This window comes from Pongo abelii, chromosome 9, assembly GCF_028885655.2.
Source record: "Pongo abelii isolate AG06213 chromosome 9, NHGRI_mPonAbe1-v2.0_pri, whole genome shotgun sequence".
NCBI classification, from domain to species: Eukaryota; Metazoa; Chordata; class Mammalia; order Primates; family Hominidae; genus Pongo; species Pongo abelii.
This window is the reverse complement of record NC_071994.2, coordinates 104,163,997-104,190,155: the sequence shown is the minus strand read 5'-3', so window position 1 is coordinate 104,190,155 and position 26,159 is coordinate 104,163,997. Positions and strand designations below refer to the sequence as shown.

The window sequence follows — 26,159 nt, the reverse complement described above, 5'->3', positions numbered from 1 at the left end:
CACCATATACTAAGGAGAATCGTTATTCATTCCTTATTGGATTAGCACAATATTCACATAGATAAGGGGCTAAAGATACATCTTTGGCATTTCTGGTTTCCTTTTGTGGTCCAATCAAGTCTTTAGGTCTTAGGCTTTGAAGGGTAACTGAGTAATGACTGTGTCTGTATTCCACGAGGTCAGGGTGCTTGCCTCATTTGCCCACCTCTATACCATCAGTGTGTAACACAATGCTTGGCGCATAAACAGAACTCAATGAATAATTGTTGAATGAGTAAATGAATGAAAGATCCTGCAGCCAACCACATGACTTAACTGAGAAAAGGCTTGATGCAGCATCTTGCTTATACTCCAGGCAATAAATTTTCAAGGTTTAAACAATTATAACTTAGAACCAAATAGGGGCAAAAAGAGGTAAGGTTATATTTTTTTCAAAGTCTCTGCCTTCTTTCCCCTCTAACTCTTACTAATTTTTCAGGTCTCTCTACTGTGTCCTTCTCTCTAGGAATCCTTCTCTGACCTTTTCACCAACCCAGGCTGAGTCCATCTGCTATATACCTCATGGTGTATACAAGAATACCAAATCAGTTTGGTACTATTTGAAAAGAGGAGTGAGTAACACAACCTGAGGCTGGAAAAGTTGAAGGACTCACAAAGGGCCTTGTCTAATGCTACGGGGCTTAAAAAACATCCTGTGGATGATATAAAGCCATTGAAAAGATTCTGCCAGCAGTGGCAATATCGTATTTTAATTCAAAATGAATCATTTTGAAAAATGGTAATAGAGGGTAGGGTGGCAAGATTGGATAAACAGATTATTTTGACAGTCTAGATAAGAGATAATGAGAACAGAGGTGAGAGAGAAATCAGATTAAATAACCATTTAGGGGGTAAAATCAGAAGGAATGTACAGCGGTGAGAAGAGAGATCAGATTAAATAACTATTTAGGGAATAAAATCAAAAGAACTTGATAATGGTTTAGATATAAGGAAGAGAGAAGGATAAGTTTCATTTACTAATTCAAGAATTTATTGTCTACCTCCTGTATTCTAATTACTGTGCTAGGTAGAAAAGATAGGATGTTGAACACGCTCTATCCTGTTCTCAAGAGATCACCATCTAGTTGAAGAGATTATGGTGCAGAGTTGAGCAAAGGAGTGAGGTCTTGATGACTTCTAGGTTCCTAGCTCAAGCCACTGAATTGATGAAAGTGCCAATAACTAGGAAAGAAAATACAGGAGGAGCAAGTAGGAAAACAAGATATGACACATTAAGAAATCAGCTCTAACGTGTCTTAGTTATTTGGCCTGGTATAACAAAATATTGTAAACAAAGTAGTTTATAAACAACGGGAACTTATTTCTCACCGTTCTGGAGGCTGAGAAGTCCAAGATCAAGGCACCAGCAGGGATTTGGTGTCTGGTGAGGGCCTACTTTCTCACAACACCTTTTTACTGTGTCCTCACATGGTGGAAGAGGCAAGGCAACTCTCTGGGGCTTCTTTTCTAAGAGAACTAATCTCATTCATAAGGCTCTGTCCTCATGATCTAATCACTTCCCAAAGGGACTACCTCCTAATATCATCGCATCAGTGATTAGGTTTCAATATATGTATTTTGGGGGCATGCAAACATTGAGACCATAGCACAAGGCAACATATAAACAACATGTAATATAACACAAACTACAATGATATAATTTAGTTGCTTTAAAATTAGGGTTTAGGGCCAGGCACAGTGGCTCACGCCTGTAATCCGGCACTTTGGGAGGCTGAAGCGGGTGGATCACCTGAGGTCAGGAGTTTGAAACCAGCCTGGCCAACATGGTGAAACCCTGTCTCTACTAAAAATACAAAATTAGTTGGGCATGGTGGTGCATGCCTGTAATCCCAACTACTCAGGAGGCTGAGGCAGGGGAATGGCTTGAACTTGGGAGGCAGAGGTTGCAGTGAGCTAAGATCATGCCATTGCACCCCAGCCTGGGCAAAAAGGGTGAAACTCCGACTCAAAAAAAAAAATTAGTGTTTAGGATTAAGTGATCTCCTTAGACTAAGCTTCTATTATTCTGTGATTCTAAATTGCTCTTTTAAAGAGGAATTTTTTACTCTTTAAAAGGACTCCTTTAATTTCTTAGAGTAATTTCTAGGAAGGTTAAGTATTTAAATTCACTCCCTCTAGTGAATTGAAAATGCAACTTGCCTTGCTAATTTTAGAGTCCCACAAATATTTTCAGAAATTCAGCTCTCCCTTAGCTATGGCTAAATATAATTGTTGAAGGAGTACAGAACAAGGAGGTGATTAAAATGGAATGCATTGAACATGACAGAAGGAATGAAATGTGAGAACAAGTTCAGAAACTAAAAGAAAAATAGAATGGCTAGGAACCAAGAGCTCATCATGTTGGACAACAACAAATGATGACGTGGGATGGCCTTCAGGCAGCTTAGTGACAAGAGGACTCAGTGTAGACTGAGAAATTCAAAGTGGATTTAATATGAAAGAAGGCATTTCTGCAGACTTTACAAAAGAATGACCTAAATATGATGTTTGAAGACCTTATCATGGCCCTTATATAGAGGATGAGGTAGAATTAGGAAGAATGGAGGTAGGGACACTAATGTTGTGACACAGGCAATTGGATGGCAGAATTGTGATATGACTGGAGAGTGCAGCAGGAACAGGTTCAGTAACTCAACCCATCCAGTAAATATCATCTCAAAAAATGGGTAAAAATGAATTAACTTGTTACAGAAGTATGCTTACACTTGACAGGGCTCCTATGAGATTATTTGGAAAATGCCACTCTTGAGAGATGCTCTTCCCCAAAGAACGTATAGCAAAATCTTGGGATGTTGAAATTATCATAACTCCTTCAGAGATCTCAGCCCTAGGAAGCAGCATACTTGCAGAAGGAAGGACAAGTGATAAATCTTAGATCTGAAAGTATGGTGAGAGTATAAAAGACTTAGTAAGATAATCCAAAATGATGTCACATTAACAGAAGTATTGAGAAATAATCCAGAAAGTATGACTACATTATTGACGCAGAGATATTTACTGCATCAAGAAATTCCAAGTTTTCTTGATTACTAACAGAGGAAATGGGAACAAAAAACATAAAACATGCCCTGTCAATGATAATGTACTTCTACGGCAAAATGTTAAGACATTGAAGTTTATGAGGTTAAGTCAAGCCAAGTCACTCATTTAATTCAGCCAAGCTTCTTGAAAAAAATGGGGATCTGGACATGGCATTTTAGAAAAATGAATAATGCCATCCTGAAAATGATTTTGGTGCTCAATGTTAGAATTACTGTAGTCTGAAAAAAAAAAAAGCCTTCCTTTAAAAAATGTCAACACTTTCTTAATGGTGCAGAAGAAAATCTAAATGATTTATAAGGTATCTACATGGATTCTGGTCAGCTTTTTTGGAGCAAGAGCAAATAAAGCCATGTTGACATTAGCTGTGTTGTTAATACGCAAACAAGGCAAAAGTGAAACAGTTCTGCTGGCCTTAGCCCAGATGGATTCTGTGTTGGCAAAATTTACAAAGTGCATAACAGACAGCAAGATAAAAAATGTTTTCTATATTTTCTAAAGCAGTAATATGATCATACAAAATGTGTTTTACCAAGAAGTAGAAAAAATACCTGCTTCACGTGTATGTTTATATTAATTTTACTTAATATACAAAGTGTGACATGCAACTCTCTTAAAATGAAAGGACTGTAAGTAACTAAATAAATTTAAGATATGAGACATAGGAGAATACTCTGTGGACAAGCTGTGGACAAGCATGTATTATCACCATTATCACCCTGCTGAGTTTCTGGTGTTATATTAAAAAGTTTAGGCATATATAATTATCTCAAAATTCCTTAATGATGATGTAACAAATTTATTACATAAACTACCATATAAAATATAACAACTGTAAGCACACATTTGTAGAAGAGTTTTATCAGACTGTGCTGGGGGCTAAAGCAGTGGTTCCTAAATGGGTGGTCGGACTGTATAGTCATGTGGGAAACTTTTTCTAAGTCCAGATAACTTGGCGCTGGCTCAGATTCAGTAGGTCTGGAGTGACCTACTGTAGGCCTGTAAATCTATGTTTTTAAAAAAATTCCTAGTTCATTTTTATGTCCACTCATGTCTGGGAGTCACAGGACTAGGTGATAGAATGGGTAAATCAATGAAGGCTTATTAGAAGAGGTGTGCCTTGAGAAGTGGTTCACTCACACAGTATTCTATCGAGCACTCTTTACTGAATAGTAACTATGTGCCAGGTACTAGGAATATAAAACTAAAAGTAAACCAACATTAGCGTAATGTGATAATTCAAGTGAAAGTATACACAAGATGCCCAGGAAGCTCATGAGAGGAATATTTACATCAAGTAGGATGTTTGGAATCTTTTCTTGGAGGAAGTAAGGCTACAGTTAGAGCTTGAATAACAGAGAAGAGAAAGGGCTTTAAAAAAAAAAAGAGAGAGAAAATCCATGTCTGTAATCCCAGTACTTTGGGAGGCCGAGGCGAGTGGATCACAAAGTCAGGAGTTCAAGACCAGCCTGGCCAACGTGGTGAAACCCCGTCTGTACTAAAAATACAAAAATTAGCTGGGCATGGTGGAAGATGCCTGTAATCCCAGCTACTCAGGAGGCTGAGGCAGAGAATTGCTTGAACCCCATAGGCAGAGGTTGCAGGGAGCCGAGATTGCGCCACTGCACTCCAGCCTGGGTGACAGAGTGAGACTCCATCTCAAAAAAAAAAAAGAAAAGAAAAAAAAAAAGAAAATCAATACAACGGCAAGAGGGAAGACAAGAAAAGTGAAAAGAAAGCTTACAGGCAAAAACATTTCTTGAAATTAAGTTTCTGGATATTCAGAAGTAAAATATACAATATACAAATGACTTAACAATTTTTCAGGTACATTTCCCAAATAAAATCACATCTATTTTCATAATGTAGTTCCCATAATATGGTAATTGACACCACAATATGGTAATTGACTTTTGTCTTTCTTATTTTGTAGGAATTATAGGAATGAAAAAAATATAGCATCAAGATCTGAATCCTAGTTTTACCATTTACTAACTATATGTCCTCAAGAAAAACACTAACCTCTCTACGAGTCAATTTCTCTTATAAAATGGACTTACTATTACTTCATAAGTTTTTACTGATACACAATATTTGCACATTTTTATAGTGTACATATGACACTTTGCTACATGCACAGAATGTGCAAGTCATGGTATTTAGGGTATCCATCACCTCAAGTATGTATCATTTCTGTGTTGGGAACATTTCAAATCCGCTCTTCTAGCTATTTTGAAAGATACAATATACTGTTATTAACTATAGTCACCCTACCCTGTTTATTAAACATTAGAAGTTATTTCTTCTATCTAACTATATATTTGTATCGATTAACCAACTTCTCACACACACACACACACACACACACACCACACACCCTTCCCAGCCTGTGGTGCAAACTGCATTCATGACTTTCCTCCCCACCACCACTTCTGTCCCCAGTCTCAGCAAATGGTGCTAGCAGTAATCCAACTGTCCAAACTAGAAACCTTGGGATCATAGTTAACATCCTCCCTGGTCACCAGTAGCCCATTTGGCATCTTTGTGCAACTTAGAAAAGATCTTCTTTTCCCCTGATGGACATAGGCCATGCCAGAGCACACAATCAGGTAAGCTGGGCTCACAGAAAAATCAGCACCTACTCATTTCCTGAGCAGCCATCCTTTGTTCAAGACAACATCTGCAGGACCAAGTGCAGCACTCCTATTCTTCCTTGGCCTCAGTACCACATCCCAAAACATTCCCTAATAACTATTATTACTGTTTTCTAAACATGCTTTGAACCTCTAAATGTCTTGCTAATCCCAAAGTTCTCCTTATCCAAACTACTAACCTCTAACACAGAGATGATTTGAACAGCCACCTTGCTGCCTCTGGTCTTGCTTACCTCTGTAACCTATGATGCAGCCAGAATGAAACTTTTCAAATGCAAATACAAAAAGTCATCTGTCTCCTTACCAAAATCCTGGTAATGGCTTCCCATTGCCCTAGGAAAAAGTAGAGAATACATTCATGGGTACTGCTTTATGGGTATGCAAGGACTGTTATGATTGGCTGGTCCTCTGCTCCCTTCTCTAGATGCCTTTATCACTGTTTCACACTAACTACATTGCTTTCCAGCTTGATAAAAATTGTCTGGTTCCTCTGCTCTTTGTGCATGCTATTCCTCCTCTGAAGCCTTCAATCTCTTAGCCAAAGCAGGCTTATGTTCCAGGTCTCAGCTTAGATATCACTTTTTCTGAAAAACTTTCCCTGACCATGCAAAAATAGTTTGAGACTTCTTCTATGTTATTCTTTGTCCAATACTATCCTTTTATTTCCATAATATAGCATTTTTTATATTGTAGGTTTGTCTTCCCAACAAGGCAATCAGTGCTGTAAGGACAGGCAATGTGCCTGATGCATAGACCATCATGCTAGTGTTCACTATGTGCCTGGTACACAGAGGCTGTTTCATAGATATTTATTAAGTTTGCTTAAATATTAATAAAACTATTAGCATGATGTCTGCCACATAGTAAGTGCTTCACAGATGGCAGTTATTATATTATTATTAAATTAAAAGACTCCTTTTTTAGTTGACTCCTCAATGACCACATTAGTAGGAATTACCAGGAAATTAGAAAACATAAAAATCGATATCTACAAATTTCTAAAGAGTAAGATTTTGGGGATCACTTATTCATATCCCTCATTCCTAGATTGGGACCAGGAACGTAATGGATGTTAAAAGGTAAGTAATGGGTGTTAAAATTATTAGCTGAATTGGTGAAACAAAGTTATTTTTCTTTTAGAGTTAAAAAAAAGCTAACACTGTGTTACTGTTTAATATTTATATTGTTTGCCGCGCTGACATTTCAAGAGTGAAAACTCTGTCATAGAACCTCTGTTGAGTGTCTATGGTTTGAATACACACACACACACACACACCCCTCCACACACCCACACAGTTGTGATTAGAAGATTGGTTACATCATCCCATTCATTTCGCAGGGCTTAATGTGTGAAAGAAATCAGTTTCTCTAGGTAACTGTAACCATGGGAAACACAAGAGTAGAGGCAAGAGAGGAAAACAAAATATTTCTAATGGTATAAAATTACTTCTACCTTTTACATCAGACAAAAAAATATGTTAATGTAGGAAACTTGTTTATATGAACACTGATCATTAAAATATTTTCACAATAGTCTCACCTCTTTTTTCTTACTCTATCCTTAAAATAATCCTGTTTGTCAATCAACAATAGCTAGCGTTTACTGAATGTAAATGCTGAAGCTGAGCTCTGATGCAGACCTGATCATAGTTTTATCAATCATTTGAAAAAAGAGAGAAAACAGCTCATAAGAATGGTTCTACATTGGGCCAAAAAGGGCCAGAACTTGGTAACCTGGTCTCAGTCAGGGGCCCATTCAGAAGGGTGGGACCATAAGCAAAGCGGCTCATTAGACCTGAAGCAATTCTTGAGACCTAAAAGCTGTTTGTCAACAGCACTTGCAGAGAGCGGGCAACAGGCCCTTCATTAAAGAGAGATCTTGGTGGCACATCACAGTGTCCAACACATTCTATTCCTCATGTTGTTTGAATCCTCTCTTTCATTTATATGAAGAGGGCAGCATGTCCAAAATCTAGTAACCTATCTTCCTGGGGGAAATTTACAAAAAGATTGGTCTATAGCTGGTCTCAACTAACACTGATACTCTCCCTCCTCTATTATCTATTCCAGATTCCTCTCACCCTTGGCTGGCACTTCTGCTGGTTTCAATTGCTTAACTGTTGGCCTGAACAATCGTTCCTGAAGGGTCTGAGCCCCTGAGCCTCACAGTGGGGTGGCTGCATTGTACATTTACTGTCACAATTGGTTGAGAAAGCACCAAGAGGCACCCAGTACCTCAACCGGGTGCCAAACATATTTCTGCCTTTCCCCATTTTGTAACTGCATTTCCTATTCTTGATTATCAGAGTTAATTACCCAAGATCTGACTTCACTTCTTGTCTAACATTCCCTATGAACAATAAGCTTGAATTACCCAGATATTAACCACAGCATATAGTTCAATGATAATTTTTATGTACCCCTGGTAAAAGTGTCCCCTCTTTGGGCCATGAGAACTGCAAATCCCAAAGTTGATGTGAAGATCATACTGCAGATACAAAAGTTGTAGGGACAAGAAGCACAAGTTTCCCAAGGGGATTTGTGGGAGTGATTACAAACAGAGCCACTCCTCTTTCCACCCCTTAGTTCCTGGACTCAAGTATTCTTCCTATTGAGAACACAGTACTGTATAAAGATATGACTCAAGAGATACACTAAATCCCGGAGGACAGCATCCCATCCTCATAATATACATCTCCAAACCGGTGCTTCAGCTGGGACTTCAGTGGTCTATGACAGCATCTTAGAATGCTCACTACCCAGTGCATATTTGATGTATATATTAAATGGTTGATAAGAGATTGTTCATATCTCTTCAAACCATATCATTACAGAATGGCAGTTATACCACTGAGGCAAAACTGTTAAATGTATACTCTTGTCCTTTTCACAACTAAAACTGTTTCTGTTTTTCTTTTCTGACAGGAAAGAGAGAATAAATTTGCCAGATCAATGTCTGCATACCATGTGCCTGAGGGCATGTCATCTGCTTGAGCAAAGATGTCACATGTGGTGTGGTGGCTACAATTAGCACTACTTCTTGATTTCAGTTTATGATAGCATGCTGTCATCTTCCAGGATCCATCTAGTTTCTTCAGGGTCCAAACTGGGGATTAAATGGAGATATGATGCAAAACGTCACCCCTGTGTCATTTAGAATCTTTAGGACAGTATTAATTTCCACCACTCCTGGTACCCCAGGATTTAATATTGTTTTGATTCATTAATTTGGATGAGGCAGGGGAGAGCATGTGAAAGTTTTCCACCTGGTCTTCCCTCACTATGATAGCTCTTATCCCACAGGTTAAAGGTCCAATGTGATAGTTGCACTGAATATCAAATATGCCTATTCAAATTGTGCCTTCAGTGACCAAATAACTGACCACCAGGTGAGCTTAAGGACCCCAAAAGTCCCTCTTTGAGGTATACTTTGGCTAGAACTCCATGTATTGAGTGGATCCCATGTACACTGATTAGAAGAGGAAAAGAGTGAGTGTAGGAGGACATTTGATGCTTCAGGTTTCTAGGTATCAATATCAACTCAGGCCTTGTGTCTAACAATCTTCCAAACGTTTGTGTATTCCTCTTTCCCTATATTCAGTTGCCCTGGAACATGGTTGTTGCTTTCATTGGGGAAGGATGGGGAATCATTACTGCCACTGCTTACTGAGATATTGCCAGCTCCCTTAGGACCCAGGTTCTTCTTCCATCATTGGGTTCTAGGTCCAAATGCTGGCTCTAGTTCAAACATTTGGCTAGTGATTATGGCTGACTTTTTGTTCGGGAAACTACACTCAGTCTCCTTGACCATCCATACTTGATTTCTTCTGATGGTGCTAGTTGAGCACTATCTTTTTGGATTGCCTCTTATCTTGCCCTAGCAACATGAGCTTCATTTAGCACCTTCATAATGATCTGAGGATCACACCCCCTTCGCTGCTTCACTGATCTTAATGGTCTTTATGATAATTGCATTTACCTGGATTTTAAAAGTTCAGTGCTACCACCTGGTTTCAACTGTTTTTGCTCCTACCATCCCCATTGCAATCAATGAGACCAGTTCTAGATTGGTCTCTCCTATCACCAGCTCTGGCCTACAGAGGAGAGTCTACAGTGATGCTGGTGCAATTTTTATAGCCTTTGTAAATGGTGTATTCTCTGTCCCTTTCCCTAAAACCTAATCATCTGGTGGGTTTTCCAGCCTTACATAGAATATTTACTCTACATGCCCAGTTCCCTGAATTCTTAAATCCCTTCTTTCATCATCTTCCACAGCAAACCCAGCATTTCAACATCACTGAGCATGGGCCATTGCTTTATCTATGCTTCTAGCCCACTGTAATAACAATTCCTCACCATTTCCTGGGGTCTTTGTCAGGGTATAAATTCTGTATCTTGGGCGTGTACTCCCAGAATTATCAAACTCTCCTTCTTCATTCTTATTTTCCTGCCCCTTTGATCAAGCACCCTTCAGAATCCAGTCCCACATGTCTCCCCTGGCTCCTGTCCACACAGTCTAGCTGGGTCGTGCAGCTCCTTTGGGGTATAGTTCCTTTCCTCCATTTCCAAGCTCAGTGCTTTCCAGATTGATTGTGCTGTTATTTAATCCTCATTAATTTTATTCATGGTGGTGGCAGGGATATGAGGAGACATTCTGAGGGGTCACATGTTGACTTGCTAAGAAGAGACCTCTCTACTGTCTGCAAATACAAGGGATTTGGTGGAAGCTATTAAGAGAGAGAGAGAGCTGGCCAGTTCTGAAGGGTCAGGAGTTTCAGAGAAGTCTAGGGGTTTAAAAGTTCTGGAGTAAAAACCCAGATGTTGCTATTGCATGTGCCAGTGTCCTATTCTTTCATGGCAGACTTACCTTGACTGGGAGTTACATCTTCTTTGAGGCTCAGCCACTCTGATGATTAAGTACTATGCCTGATCCAGCTTTCTCTGACCTCCCTCTGCAGGACACAAGGGGCTGTTTGTATGATAGAAAGGAAGCCCATTGGCTTTCAATTGACTATTAAGCAGTCTGTCTTTTGTTCTCTTTTTCTAGAGTGTCAAATGAGCTTAGCAATAGCCATCCAATTTCACTTCCCCTAACATTACTTTCTCCTCATACTTGTGGATGCTTGATATATAGAATCAGCTACTGCATCCCCTTCTACCCATTTACCAGCCAAATTTACCACCAGTAAAAGTTTTATCTATAGGACCACTACCACATGTCCAGGGTTGTCTGTGCTCCACAAACCTCAGAATATTGCCAGTCAGGCAGCAAGCAATCTCACCACTAAACCCCATCTTATTACCTGCTTTCTCAGACCATTCTAGGCATCAATTACGGCAGACTGAGTTATCTGATAATCAGACTCTGATATGAGGTTCGCTATGCAGAACTGTTCATTAACGATTACCCTTGAGATCAATAACTGTGTGTGAGAGAGAGCTGAAGATATAGAGAGTGCACAGGCAGAGATGTTCATCTGTGATATAATTTCAACAACAAACCTCACAGGGCTAGAGCAAAAATGGCCCAATGGTGTTGTCTTTCATTAGGCAAAAATGGCCAGGTCTTTATACCACTGGCTCAATCAGTAAATGCATGTGGGCTACCTCTGGATGGTGGTGGGCAGGGTAGAGGGGCAGTATGAACTTGGGCAAGGGGGCTCTCTACAGCTTTGTCAATCCAGAGGGGCTAACAAATCCTTCCTTGAATGGAGATATAGGCACTGCAGCAAGGGGTCACCACCAGGGTGAGCCATTATTCAAAACTAGGCAGTTTGATTAAAGAGTTTTCCCTCTTAACCACTATACCACACACTCTGTCCTTACAAGGTGCTAGGCCTTTTTAACACCTAGAAATACAAGAAAAAATAAATTAAAGCACAGCAGAGTTAATATACTAACTTAATAAAATGTGGTGTTCTGAAGTTGAACCTTGCTATAATTCAAATGTTTCTCCCCTCTAAACTAATGTTGAAATTTGGTTGCAGTTGTGGCAGTGTTTGGAGATGAGACCTTTGCGAGGTGATGGGGTGTGAGGGCTCCACCCTCGGGGCAGGATTCGTGCCATTATAAAGTGTGAGTTTGGCCCCCTCCTTGCTCTCTTGTCCTTGTACCTTGTGCCATAGAAGGACACAGCAAGAAGGCCCTCATCAGACAAATGCCAGTGATTTTCCAACTTCCAGAACTGTGAGCCAATACATTTCTGTTAATTATAAATTATCCAGTTTCAGATATTCTCTTATAGTGGCACAAAAGGACTAAGACAAACCCCAATTTTCCTGAAACCAAAAACTTATTGATCATTTGATTGCTTCCACAGAATTAAAATATAATTTATCCTACTGTGAAAGTTTAATATGTGTTCATGGGATCATTGCTGTAATTTTCAGTGAATAATCTGTATTTTAAAATAATCAATCACTTAGGTCTAATGCCAAGTGTTAGATAATACCAATAAAAATAAAAATGGCTATGAAATAACTTTCATGCTATAACACTCTTTACAAACTACAAATAAGTACAGCTCACCATAATTTACATGTAATTTATGAACAATATGACTCTGAAACACTCTATTAAAAAACAGAAATTATGTCTCTGAACTTGGCTTATCTGGCTTAATAGCAATACAAGTAAGCATTCATTAAATATATTTACCAAGACAAAACTTGGGAAATCAAACAATATTTGCGATTTGAATTTTAAAACTCCTCTTCTTTGCATTTAAGATATATAGGAAGAATTCTTAAATCACCTTTCTAAACCTTAATCCTTTCTTGTACTTATCATATCCCACACTTAACCCAATGTGAGCTACATTAGCCAGTCCCTAGAAGATACCCCACAATTTTTCTTTTCCTGTGTTTTGGGTCATCCTGTTCCCTTTGCCCTATTTTCTACCTCTATCCATCTTTGCCAGTTAAGCATTATCTTGCCCTATATCAAATAAGATTTCATTATTCTTTCAAAGTCTAAGTCAAACCCTACCACTTCCATGAAGTCTTCCCTTGACCCCATCAATCAAATAACAAATACCATATATTTACTGCCTCCAATGTGACAAGTGTTTTATATATTTTATATATAATCCTTAAGTCAATCACACAAGATTGGGTTTATTCTTAATTGTGGGGATACAGGCCCAGAGTCACACAAACCAACCAAACTAGTTTGCCAGGAACTGAAGTGGGGACTTTCAATGGTAAAAATGTACTGAGACATTTCTCATGTCGGGCTTTCAGTGCTAAAATTGATACTGAGTGGCTTCTCAGGATGTAGAACTTTCAGTGTTAAAACCAGACTGACCTGGGCAATCCAGGATCATTGTTCATCCTATTGACAGCTGGTCAGATGATAGCTGGGATGCAAATCCAGGTCTATTTAACTTCAAAGCCCATGTTCTTTCTTCTACCACATTGCCTCCTTTAGGAATCTTCTTTTTAATTCCTGTGGTATCTTTTGCAAATTCTTTCATGACAATTGTTATATTTAGCATTGCATCATAATTATCAATATATTCGTTATGTTGCTCCTGATAGATTCCCTTAAGAATGGGGCTTTGACTCATCTTTGAATCTCAGACAGCACCTAGCCTAGGATCCTGACTTGACCCCAGTAACCTCTGTGATCTCATCACCTACTTCTTTATCTTCCATTTATGTTCTATTATCTTCTATATTTCTTCTCATATTTCTTCTATTATCTTCTATATTATTATCTTGTATATTTTATGTTCTATTTAAAGCTACAACTCACTTCCCCACCCCAGACTCCCAACCCATTTAGGCTTCCCTAATTTTCCTTTTTTACATACCACTATCACATTCTAACATTCATGTTATATAATTCTTTATTATTAGTGATTTATTACCTGCTTCTTCCTGGTATGATGTAAACTCCACAAGGGCAAAATATTTCTCTCTTTCGTTACTGATGTATTCCAAGAAGCTAGAACAGTGCCAGTAACAACTGGAATATTCCCAATAAATATTTGGCAAATAAATCAATGAATGAATAAATGAGGTTATTTTATTATATGCATAAATGCATACTGTAACAAGAAAGCTAGTGGCCAGGAATGTAGTTGTCAGACTTGTAAATAACGCAAGAGACATATAGAGATATGTCAGGATGTGGATTTCCTCTTAGTTGAAATTCAGTATATCAGAGATGAGCTTTTCTTCTCTGCCTGTGAAGGACAGATGCTCCCATCCATTTCTAGAACAACACTGTTCAGCACAGTAGCCTCCACCTATGAGGCACTCTAAATGTGAATTACATTCCAGCAGCTCTAGTCTGAATTGAGATGTGACAAAGTATAAAATACACACCAGATCTCAAAGTCTTGGCATGAAAAAATATCTTATTAGTATTTTTACATTTGTTACATATTTAAATGGTATTTTTGTATATACTCAGTTAGATAAATAATATAAAATGAACAAAATATTGGATTAAATTAAAATTAATGTCAGCTGCTTCATTGTATGTTTTAAAATGTGGCTAATACAAACTTTAAAATTTTATGGGTCCAAAGGCAGAATTGCTTTAAAGAGTTCCATGACTCATCATGCAAAGGCCATGAGAAGGACAAGGATGGCAGAACCTGGGATTGGCTGGCAGCAGAACAGACCAGACTTGGTTTGGCTAGGATCCAACCAACACAAAGTCTCATGAGGGGAAACCAGGTAATTTGCAAAGCTATAACCCTAGACAATGATGTGATGCATAGGCAGGTAAGTACTCAACATCAGAGAGGTCTGAAGTGGCAATAGACACAGATCCCAGCAGACAGATGAATTCTTTCAGGGTGGAGCCTGATAGTATAGAATCAGTAGAGATCCAGGAAAGGAAGCAATCAGAATCAAAAGTCACTCAGGGCAACAGAAAAGACCCAATCTTAGGAAGACTTCAGCTCTGGAATTGAGGAGAATGAACCGAGTTCTAGGTTAAGAGTAGAGGGCAAGACCTTAGTCATACAGGACATTAGTAAAGAACACAGTAAGTGCTCATTTATTACCACTGTGGTATATATACAGTGTGCAAAGTCCTGACAGCTGAGTCACTGAGCTGCTGATGGGGCAACTTTCATATTTCCCTATCCCTATGAAGAATATTGGTCCCAAAGTCATGAGTGAGCCAGTGGCAATGATCGAGGAGTTGTGGGGCAGAATGCCCAACAGATAATTACATTGGCTCCTGTCAACTAACTAGATGAAGAAAACCCTAGTAGTAAGACTTCAGCCAATCCTGGTTCTCCCACACCCTCAAAATCATGAACCTAATAATCTCCTCCTCAGTCACTGCCATGAACTGAGCTCTGAGAAGGTACAAATGTCCTCAGACCTACTTTATTCAAATGACAAACTATTTTCTAGTAAATTTGAAAATAATTTTTCACTATATTCATTCTATAAAGACTGTTAAAGGGGGCTTAGCTACTAGAAATAGAACAATAACAAAACTGACACTTTTTCAAAGTGTTATTTTAATAAATGTTATTGTAAATTAGTGTAGCCATTTTGGAAAAAAGTATAAAGGCTCTGAAACGGGAGGAGTTTTCCCTTATCCCCCTCACAGGGCATGTGATAGGGGTGGCTCATTTCTTCAGTGCCCCACTGCTCAGTCCTCTAGGGGAAGCATACAGATGGGCAAGTCATGGGGCTCCAACACCACAGCAGTGTCTAGGATTGTTTACAGATCCCGAAGTCCCAGTGGGCATGTGTTACAGTGTGCTCTTTCTGCTTAGCCGTCTGCAGGCAGCTTGTGTTAATTAGCTCAATTAGACCCTCTGCCTTATTGCAAGGACAGAGGGCTTTCTGTATCCTGGGGTTCTTGCCCTAGTATACTAGAAAAATTGGATTACACGTGAGCTTGGAGAATGAGTGCAATGTTTCATTGAGTGGTGGAAGTAGCTCTCAGGAGATGGGTGGGGAGCCAGAAAGGGGATGGAGTGGGAAGATGGTCTTCCCTGGAGTCTGGCCGCTTAGCAACCGGGCTCTCCTCCAACCACCATTGGCTGAATTTCCTTCGGCGTCCACGTCATTCTGCCATCGATGGTCTGCCGACCTCTGTCAGTGTGCTTTTCTGCCAGTGTGTTCCTCTTAACATCCAGCCACTTGTGGTATGTGCCCACTGGGGTCTCGGGGTTTTTATAGGCACAGGATAGGGGGGGCATGGCAGGCCAGAGTGGCCTTGGAAAGTGCAACACTTGGGCATGAAAACAGGAGTGCCTGTCCTCACTTAGGTCTGTGGGTACAGGCCCAAGGGTGGAGCCCTCGCCAGGGACCCCACACCCTTCACCATCCAGCATTTCCCTGCCCCACTCCCATATAAGTTCCTCAAAAAAAAAAAAAAAGAAGCCTAAAAATAGAATTACCATGTCATCCAGCACTCAATATCCAAGAACTGAAATTAGTATGTTGAAGAGATATCCACACTCCCGTGTTCATTGTAGGATTATTCACAATAGTCAAGATATGGGGGAAAAACTACTATTTTTAACTGAGGCACTACCCTATGCCAGATTCACAGAAAATTTTATTTAGTCCTTCAAAAATGCTACAAGGGAGATACCATTAATAGCTCCATTTTACCTCTGAGGAAGCTGAGGTTCATCATGTTTATATAATACCCATGGTCAAATCAGCCAGCAAGTTCTGAGGCCAGGATTCAGACTCGATCTACTTTGACTCAAGAGTCTAAGCTCTTCCCTACTGTGCTATAAAGCAGAATTATAGGAGTATCATGGAATACAATAAACAATGAGACAAATCCATTACTTGCTGGGAAGTTAGAACAAGACCTGACCATAGAGGATGTAAACTGAGGAGCAGAACTGTAAGCCCAACCTAGGGAAAAAACAATAGCTATAAATCACGACTTTAACCAATATAAAACAATACTATCTCTACTTCCTTATCTCCCATTTAACCCCTCTACCCCCACCAATCCAATGCCTGCCTTCATTAAGGGCATCAATGCACCAATGACCAGGTTTTTTAATTCAAGGCCCTTTTTCAGTTCTCATCTTACCTGGCACACGATAGATTGATAGATACGTATTGAGAAAAATCCATACATCTCATTCTATCAGGCCTCAGTTCACATATTCTCTGCCTAGAGTAAGGCTTTTTCCCTCTTCCCTCCCTGGTTATCTGCTGCTCATTCTTTTAACTTAGCTTTCAACTTTTGATGTTTTAACTTTAAATTTCCACTCAAGCTTTCAACTTAAACATCTTCTTCAGGGAGGCATTTCCTGACTATTCAAATCAGGTTGAGTCCTTCTTTTATATATTCTAATAAAAGTCTTGTGCTTTTCTAACTACACTTACCACTATAGGAATTAATTTCTATATGGGTAATCATTTATTGTTTATATCAATTTCAACTCCACCCCTAAGACTATGAACCCTATATGGGTTTAGGTTTTGCTGTTGTTTGTTTTAAGTGTTTTAACCACAAGGCCTGGCACACAGTAGAGGCTTGATATCTATCTGATGAATGAATAAATAATGAATAAATAATTACATAAATAATAAGATGGGTCATTATAGGGTTTTCCTTTTTTACCTGTAGCTAAAAAGTATTATAAAACATGATTAGCTTCATAAAATTAATAATTTTATCAAGTGGAATAAAACCCATTATAATCCAATTGGAATAAAACCCAAAGAGTCATAAGTATCATATCACAGAATCATACTCTTTGATCCAGAAGGCATATCTGGTCTACGCCCTCCATTTTCTTCATACATTCATTAATCCACTCAGCAAACATTTTCAGAGTCTACAGTAGTATAGAAATTAGGAGAATGCGCACTGAAGTCAAACTGCCTGAGTTTAAATATTGACTGCCACTTGTTAGGTGTGTAACTCAGTCTGTGTGCTTCAGTGTCCCCACCATAAATTAGATATGATAGTATCTACATTATAGAGTTGTGCATGTAAAATGCTTAAACATTATCTGGTACATAGGAGCATATAAGAAACACTAGCTATAATCTTTACTGCTGTTATTCATCAAGGTCTAGAGAATTTTACCTACCAAAATCTTCTAATAAATACATCTCTTTCCTGATATATGGAGAAAATAAGCTTTATTTATGAGTCATTAATAGTAACTGTAAAGATTATCAATATGTCTGTATTGTATGTAATTTACTTATAAAATATATTCTTTTCTGGGTAGGCATGTCAAGTAGAAGCTATTAAGCACATTTTAAATTAAAATTACATAATGTTAGACATACCTTTTCCACAAGTATACTGTAACCTTACTTTTCATATTCAACTACTCCCAAGCTGTGTGTCATTTTTAGAACATAAAAGAAAGACAATATATTTAACCAAATGCATTAAAGAACCAAGAGTAGTTTCTGGTCAAGGATGCACAATCTGAATCTAATCATGAAAAAAAATCAGACAAACTCCAAATGAGAAATGTTCACTGATACATCCCAAGTGCTTAGAATGGTATGTACCCACCATGTAGTATACATTCATTAAGCATCTGTTGAATGAATGAATGATTAAATTCAACAGAAAGAAAATGAGAATTATTTTAAGAGAAAAAAAAAGAAGCATAAGAAAAAAGCATGACGTGACTGAAATTTGGAAAACACAACCTCTTCTTCCTGGGCACCTAACTAGACCACATTTCCCAGTCTGCCCTGCAGTTAGGTGTGGCCTTCTAAGTTCTAAACAATGGAATGTGAGCAGAAATGATAAGCACTATTTACAAGCCCGGGCATTAAAACCCCAAGCTAAAATTCTCCATTTTGTTTTCTCATCTGAAGGCTAAATACAGAGGCCTCAGAGACCTAGAGGATGGTGGTGAGTCACAAGTTATAAGGAGCCTCTGCACCTGAAAGACCATGATGAATGCTGTCCACATCAGAAACACCACTACTGCACTTTCAGTGAGTGAGAAATGAACTTCTACTGTGGAAAGCCACTGAGATGTGGTGGTTTGTTTATGCCAACAGGTAACATTTTCCTGAGAGTCTGAAGGTCACATACACCAAGGAGATTCTTCTTTGGTGGAAACTTATATATAAATATACAACAGAGAAGAATAAGATCCTATAAGAAAAACAAAAGACACAGTAACCTGAAGATAACAATGAATCATGCCTAAGACAGTTTGTTTAAAATAGGCAAGGAAAGATTCTTTAAGTAAAATGAATCCATTGAAACTGATTTAAGGTGATGAAAGGTTTATAATAAAATACATTAAGCAGAGCCAATCATGGTCAATTTGGCAAAACTTGTTTTCAAAGGTATATTTTCCAAGGAAAAGGACTGAAAATGGACTAATGAATGAATCCCTAAACAAATTGTACCAGTGAATAGCTATAGACATTTTATTTAATTGAGGCTAATGTACTTTAAAATGTATTACATAGTCAACATGCTTATTGAACTTTTCTATATTGTGCAGGATTCTCATAATGCCTGTCTATACTAATTTTTCATGTATATAAATATGCACATATTATTAATGTTGAGAAACAGAATGTACCCACATTAGCAGCAAATAAGATAAATACAAAATACAATATCAGATTGATCAATTAAAATTAATTGCAAAACCTTCCAACTTCATTGCCAAGCCAATTATTTACAAAGATGCTTTCTGTTTGTTTATTTTTTGTAATACTAGCTCATTTTAAAATATGGCAATATCTAAGTTTGGAAGAAGTCATTATCTTCTCACCTTACCGATTATTATGAAAGTTCAATTTAATCAATACAACAAATCTTTAAAAATAGGAAACATAATAGTATTCCTCATTCTAAACTGCTACCTACATAAAACAATTTCTACAGGCAGAAATAAAAGTCACTGAAAAAGAAAGAGCTCCAAGTGAATTGAGATTTATTACTATGAAGGAGTCCATGAAAGCCTACTTCCTTCTCTTGTTCTCTTCCTTTCCCTTTCCCATTTGCTGCTTTTCCATGTGGTCTCTGCATTTTTGTTTTTCCATATTAAAACAGGTTTTATACTCTAGTCTCTCAGGCAGGCTCCTCCAATTGACTGTTTCACTTTGAGTCTTCACTTTGAGTTATCATTCTACCCAAATACTTCTTGTTCATTCCAAAGTCTTGCACTTCATTGGTAAAGATGAAAACTAGTTTAAGGAAGAAATGGAAGGAATGAAGGTATATGGGGAAAAAGTTGATTAACAGGTATTGCAATTATTAAAGAGGTCTATATGTACCTACTATATAACCACAACGTTTAAAAATAAACAAACCATTAAAAAATAAAAATAAAAAAGTCTGACATCAGGGTACCAAGGAAAAATAATTTCTGAGGTTAAAGTCTTTAATGAATTCTGAAATAGCTCTGAATATAGCTCAACTTTGACTGTCTTTTTTCTGTGTATATGAGATGGTGATCATTACAACTGTTCATAAAGATTATGTTTAATTTTGAAATTCAAATTTAAAATGAAAATGCATAAAAGCTTATCAAGGCCAGGCCAATTAATTAGTTGGGACATATGCTACAAAGACAGAATATACTATTTCTAAAACATGGTAAATTAACCCAAATCCTGGCATGTTATACAAAAGTAAAAGTGAGGATAAGATTTAGTATAATCTTTCATATTTGCATTATTTGTCTTATAATGGTGCAAAACAAGGTATGTTGAGGGAGTGAAAGGAACAACTATTTGTGAGAATAATCTTGAACTAGCTTCCCTGATCGCCCAGGAAGATTGTCCTTCCTCTCTCTGCCATCACAGAGATGATCTTCCTGGATAATAAAGGATTTCTCTTCAGCCTCAGTTATACTAATCGTTGTCCTCCTTTCCTAAATATTAATTTCAGTAGTCTACATAGTCCATTCAGAGAGAAAGGGAAGCAGAGTACATAATGTTAGAATACCTTTAAAAATGTTTAAATAGTTGATTTTTTCCTTGGTGCTAAATATTTTTTTAAAAATTTTCCGAGTCCTACCAATATCCTCCATTATTTTCATACATGATTTATAATACCCATAGGTGAAAAACATCCACCCACAAATGGAAAGTTTTCCATTTAAGGTTAAGCAATACACATAATTTAGATGGTGTTATTTTAAACTAGTATAAAATAATTCTTTTTACTTTGTTTTGGCAGTAATTCATTTTTACTTCAAAATTTGATAAGAGAGGAAAACAGATGTCTAGTGAGATTGTACTTTATACAGAAAAAAAATAATTTAATATATGATGCTTAGGAAGGTACCAGAAGTCAAGTTCAAAAGGAAAGGAATAGCTCTCCTTTGGGTCCCCTCCTAAATTTATCGTTTGTTTCTAGTGATCCCTAGCATACAGTTTTCTGCTAACAAATATGATCTCCAGGGAAGCTGCCTGAGAATCATGATATCTAAAGCTAAAAAAGATCATGCAGATTTTCTAGTCCAATTGTTTAATGCTTTAAGAGGCCAGGCAGAAAACTGAAGTGGAGTGTGTGTACCATAGCAGAGAGCGAAGGTCCCTCTTCAAATGTGTTCAAAACAAACAGAACGTGCTTTAGCACAATGTGAGAGTCTAACAAAACAAGGATACAGAGTGGATATCCACTTATATTCTCTGATTACAATTTTTAAACTCAGTGCTATTAAGCTTATATTTGTTAGCGTTTTATACTTTCAAGATTGTCTTTCTCTTTCTCCTGATGCACTAAGAAGCTGGAACTTAATTCTACCTTATAACATATTGCATAATTATTGAGAACAGTGTTTTGTACTTGTCTTAAATTACTATTCCCTTCTCCATCCCACCCCAGCATCCAACAAAGTCCTGAGCACATATCATGTCCAGTAAATGCATGAATTGAGCTTTAAGAGATGACTTCCTTGCCTCCTTTCTTCGACCTTAGCAAGAGATTTCATTCTTGATCAAAGCCCATCTCTCCACCAATGGTTTCAACTCCATCTTCTCCTCATATCCTCCAAGATCTTAGTCCTTCTTCCTCATACATTCTCAGTGTCTTCCATTTCTACAAGCTCCTTCTCCTCACCCTATACACATTTCAAGTTTCCCTCCTTTAAGAAAAATAAAATCCTTCCTTGACCTTGTAGTTAGTTACTGACATATCTCCTTCTCAATTAAAATTCTTGAAAGAGTCATCTGTTTATCCTTCCTTTCTTCAGGAGTAGATGTGTACAACATGTACCCCAAAACTCTTCTGGCTTCTGTTACCCAGTTCCAAAGCCACATCCATATTTCTAAGTAATTAATATAGCAGCAATCCATTTCTTCAGACCAATTTTCTGTCTTAGTCTGTTCAGGTTGCTACAACAAAATACCTTAGATTGGGAGCTTATACACAACAGAAATATTTTTCTGACAGTTATGGAAGCTAGAAAGTCCAAGATCAAGGCACCAGCCGACTCAGTGTCTGGTAAGAGTCCATTTCCTGATCCTGATGGTACCTTCTCAAATGGTGAAAGGACAATGCAGATCTCTGGGGCCTCTTTCATAAGGGCACTAATCCCATTCTTGAGGGCTCTGCCTCCATGACCTAATTACTTCCCAAAGGCCTCACTTTCTAATATCATCACATTGGTAATTAGGTTTCTTTCTCTCTTTTTTTGGTAATTAGGTTTCAACATATGAATTTTGGGGGTATACAAACATTCAGACCATAGCAAAGGGGAAACATCCTCTCTGATCAGATAGCAGTGTTCCAAAAATGGTAGAATAAACATCTACTTTTCAGTTTGGAGGTTTTGTTTGTTAGTTTAATTATTTGTCTTCCTGGTGCTAAGCTCCAGACCTGGGCATGGTCAGCTAAACTGTGCATGTGCAGCAGACCAGGTAATTAAAGTCTCAAGTCTTTGGCCAGAGGACCAGAACAAGGAAGGTCAGGACCTGAAAAGTACTATACCAAGGAGATCACAGAGAGAGAATAACTCATGAAAAAGACCCCATAGAGTTGTTTATGAACTCTAGAGCTTACCCCTAAGCTTGTATTTATGAATCAGACACTAAACAACATATCAAAGCCTACAAGAAGAGAACTATGGATAGGTCACCTCCCTAATCTCAGACTGGCCTCCTATAGGACAGATCTAAACAACACTGCAAAAACTTTATATGTGGAACTGACAAGAAACAGACATGACAACAGAAAATAGGTCAGTCATGACTTGTACCTAAAATGAACCAGGTGGATTATCTACTAAACTAAAAATATCAAGATTTATATGTACTATAATATATATGATTTATATCATAATATAATATTCAAAATGTTTAGGATATAATTCATATTTACTCCATATTCAAAAATATAGGAAAATATCAATTTTCATAGGAAAATATAATTAACATGCCAAAACCAAGATAGTACAGATGTTGGAATTATCAAAAACTTTAAAGCAGGTATTATAAAAATGCTAAAAGAAGTAAAGCCACACACTTTTGAAATGAACAGATGGTATAAACTATCAGCAAAGAAATATAAGATCCAGATTAAAATTTTAGAACTACAGCATACAATAACTCATTATATATATATATATAAATTTGAATGAACTCAAAAGTAAAATAAAGATGACACAAGATATCATTGAATTTGAAAATAGATCAAAATAAATTATCCAAATTGAACAACAACAAAAAATTTAAATAAATTAATAGAGCCTCGGAGACTTGTGAGAAAATAACAAAAAGTCTAATATTTATGTCAATGGAATATCTAAAGAAGAGAATAAAGAGTATGAAGCAGAAAAAAAATTAGAGTAAATAATGCCTGAAACTCTCGAAATTTAGTGAAAAATATAAACTTACATATTTAAAAATATCAGAGAACACTAAATAGAATAAACCCACCCATAGAAATCAAAATCAAGAGACATAATCAAACTGCTGAAGAATAAAGACAAGAAAAAAAGTTGAAAGCAAGAAGAGATAAACAATGCACTAGCTATGATTCAAATAACTGTGAATTTCTCATCAGAAACCATGGAGGCCTGAAGGAAATAGAACAGGTTTAAAGTGTTGAAAGAAAGGAACCATCAATCTAGAATTTCATATTTAGTGAAAATACCTTCAGAAATAAAGACAAATGAAATAAAGACATTCTCTGCAGGAAAAAAATAAAATAAGAGAATTCACACAAGCAGATGTGGTCTAAAAGAATTGCTGAAGGAAGTTCTTCAGAGAGAAGGGAAATGATGTGAGCAGGAAACCTTGAATGTAGGGAATGAAAGAAGAACAGAAATGGTAAATATCTGGTTAAATCTCCTCAAGTTCTTTATCCTCAAGCTCTTTAAAATTTGATGGTTGAAAACAAAATTGTTACATTTTTCTGATGGGATTTTTAATGTATGGATATATAGTACACAGACAACTACAAATTAAGGAGAGATGGTAAAGGACCTATATACTGGTAAGGTTTCTACATCTCACTTGAAGTGGTAAGATATTGATTCTAAGTAAGCTGTCAAAGTTAAGTGATTTCATTTTAATTCCTAGAGCATCCATTTAAAATGTTAGATTAAGGGACATAATCAAAAACACGCTAGGTTAACAAAACTGGAATGCTGAGAAGGTTCAAATGAGTAAAAAGAAGGCAGAAAAGAGAAACAGGAATAAAAAATAGTTAACAATCAAATCAAATAATAAAATGATTGATGGAAACTCAAATATAAGTATAAATTCTCTAAAAACACCAATACAGAAAATTTCAGAATAAAACCAAAACCAAAAAATAAAAGACCAAAATATATGTTTTTTTACAAGAAACTCACTTCAAATATAATGACATAGGTTGGTTAAAAGCAAAAAGACGGTGGTTCCAAAATGGAAGCATAGAAGCAAGCTAGCTTCACTCTCCGCAATCTCCTGAAAACAAAAAACAAATACACCACACCAAACTTTTCGTCAGAAATATCCCAGAATTTAAATATGAAAATGAGACAGTTCACAGAGCAAAAGAGAAGTGAAAAAACTGAAAAGACTGTAAGAGAATTAGATATCCCCATCCATGATACCTCTCCCCAATTCTGCCCAGCACTAAACATGTGGAAAATTTCCCCCAAATTCACTATTTCTACACTGGAAAAAGTGAGATCACAGTGAAAACTAGTTTCCCCACCATTGTGGGTTCCCTGGCAGGAGACCTGTCCCTGCCTTAACCCATGTGAAGCATTGCGAATGTATGAAGGGAGGTATAACCCTGAAGACAGGCAGAAACAAAGCAGGGAGGTGGAACTACCAACCCCAGTCCTGGAAACTGCTCTGTAACTTGGCCAAAGAAGACACCAAATCAGAGTGACTGTTCAGCATCACCATGCTGCAGGGGGTTCTTCTAATAGGTCCCTAGGGCATGAACCCCTAACCAACCTTCCCATACCACACTGCTGGGACATCCCTTTTAGGATCACCCCTGTTGGCTTAAGGCACCACCTAGAGCCAAAAAGGAGGCAGAACCTAGCAGTAAAGAAACTCTATACAGATATATCCAATACAAACCAAAACAAACCAGACAGAGAAGACTGGAATAAATAATCCTTCAATGAAAAGACATAGACATCTACAAGAAATAACAGCAAACACGGAACCAAACCATAATCTCCCCAAATAGACAAATCAGGAAACCAGGAATTGACCCTAATGAGACAGCAATATTTGAGCTCTTCGGCCAAGAATTCGAGATAGTAGTTTTAAGGAAACTCAGTGATCTCCAAGCTATCACAGAAAATCAATTCACAAATTTATTGAAGAACTTAACAAAGAGGTTGAAATAATAATTTTAAGAAATCAAACACAAATCTTGGAACTGAGAAATACATTTTCTTAACTGAAAAATTCATTAGAGGCTATCGACAATAGAATGGATGAAACAGAGGAAAAAATATCAGTGAGCTTGAAGACAGGCTATTTCAAAATACACAGTCAGAGGAGAAAAATGAAGAAAAAAGGCATTGAAGATCACCTATAAAATAGAAAATTACCTCAAAAGATCAAATCTAAGAATTATTAACTCTCTCGAGAGAGAGAAATGACCAACAAGGGGTAGAAAGTTTATTCAAAGAAGAAACAACAGAAAACGCCCTATAACATGAGAAAGATATAAATTTATCCAGGTAGAGAAAGGTCAGAGAACACCAGACAGATTTGACCCAAGTAAGACTACCCCAGAGTCAGATGTAGTGGCTGACGCCTGTAATCCCAGCACCTTGGAAGGCCAAGATGGGAGGATTGCTTGAGGCCAGGAGATCAAGACCAGCCTGGGCAACATAGTGAGACCCAAGCTCTACAAAAAATTAAAAAAATAAAAATAGCTGACCATGGTGGTATATACCTGTAGTCCCAGCTACTCAGAAGGCTGAGGCAGGAGGATTGCTTGAGCCCAGGAGGTTGAAGTTACAGTGAGCCATGATCATGCCACTGCACTACAGCC

General features: G+C 37.5%; 1 long non-coding RNA gene across 3 annotated transcripts in view; it reads right to left on the bottom strand.

The window, feature by feature from the left end:
* LOC112135513 (uncharacterized) overlaps positions 1–26,159 on the bottom strand; it is a 67,200-nt gene that overhangs the window by 4,046 nt on the left and 36,995 nt on the right. For 2 of the 3 annotated variants that reach the window (XR_008511333.2, XR_002916800.3), the window contains one exon: positions 19,094–19,885. The exons of the other annotated variant lie outside the window; for it this stretch is intronic. This is a non-coding gene — a long non-coding RNA (uncharacterized LOC112135513). Of the gene's footprint in view, positions 1–19,093; positions 19,886–26,159 lie in introns of those variants that run through there. 3 annotated transcript variants of the gene reach the window in all.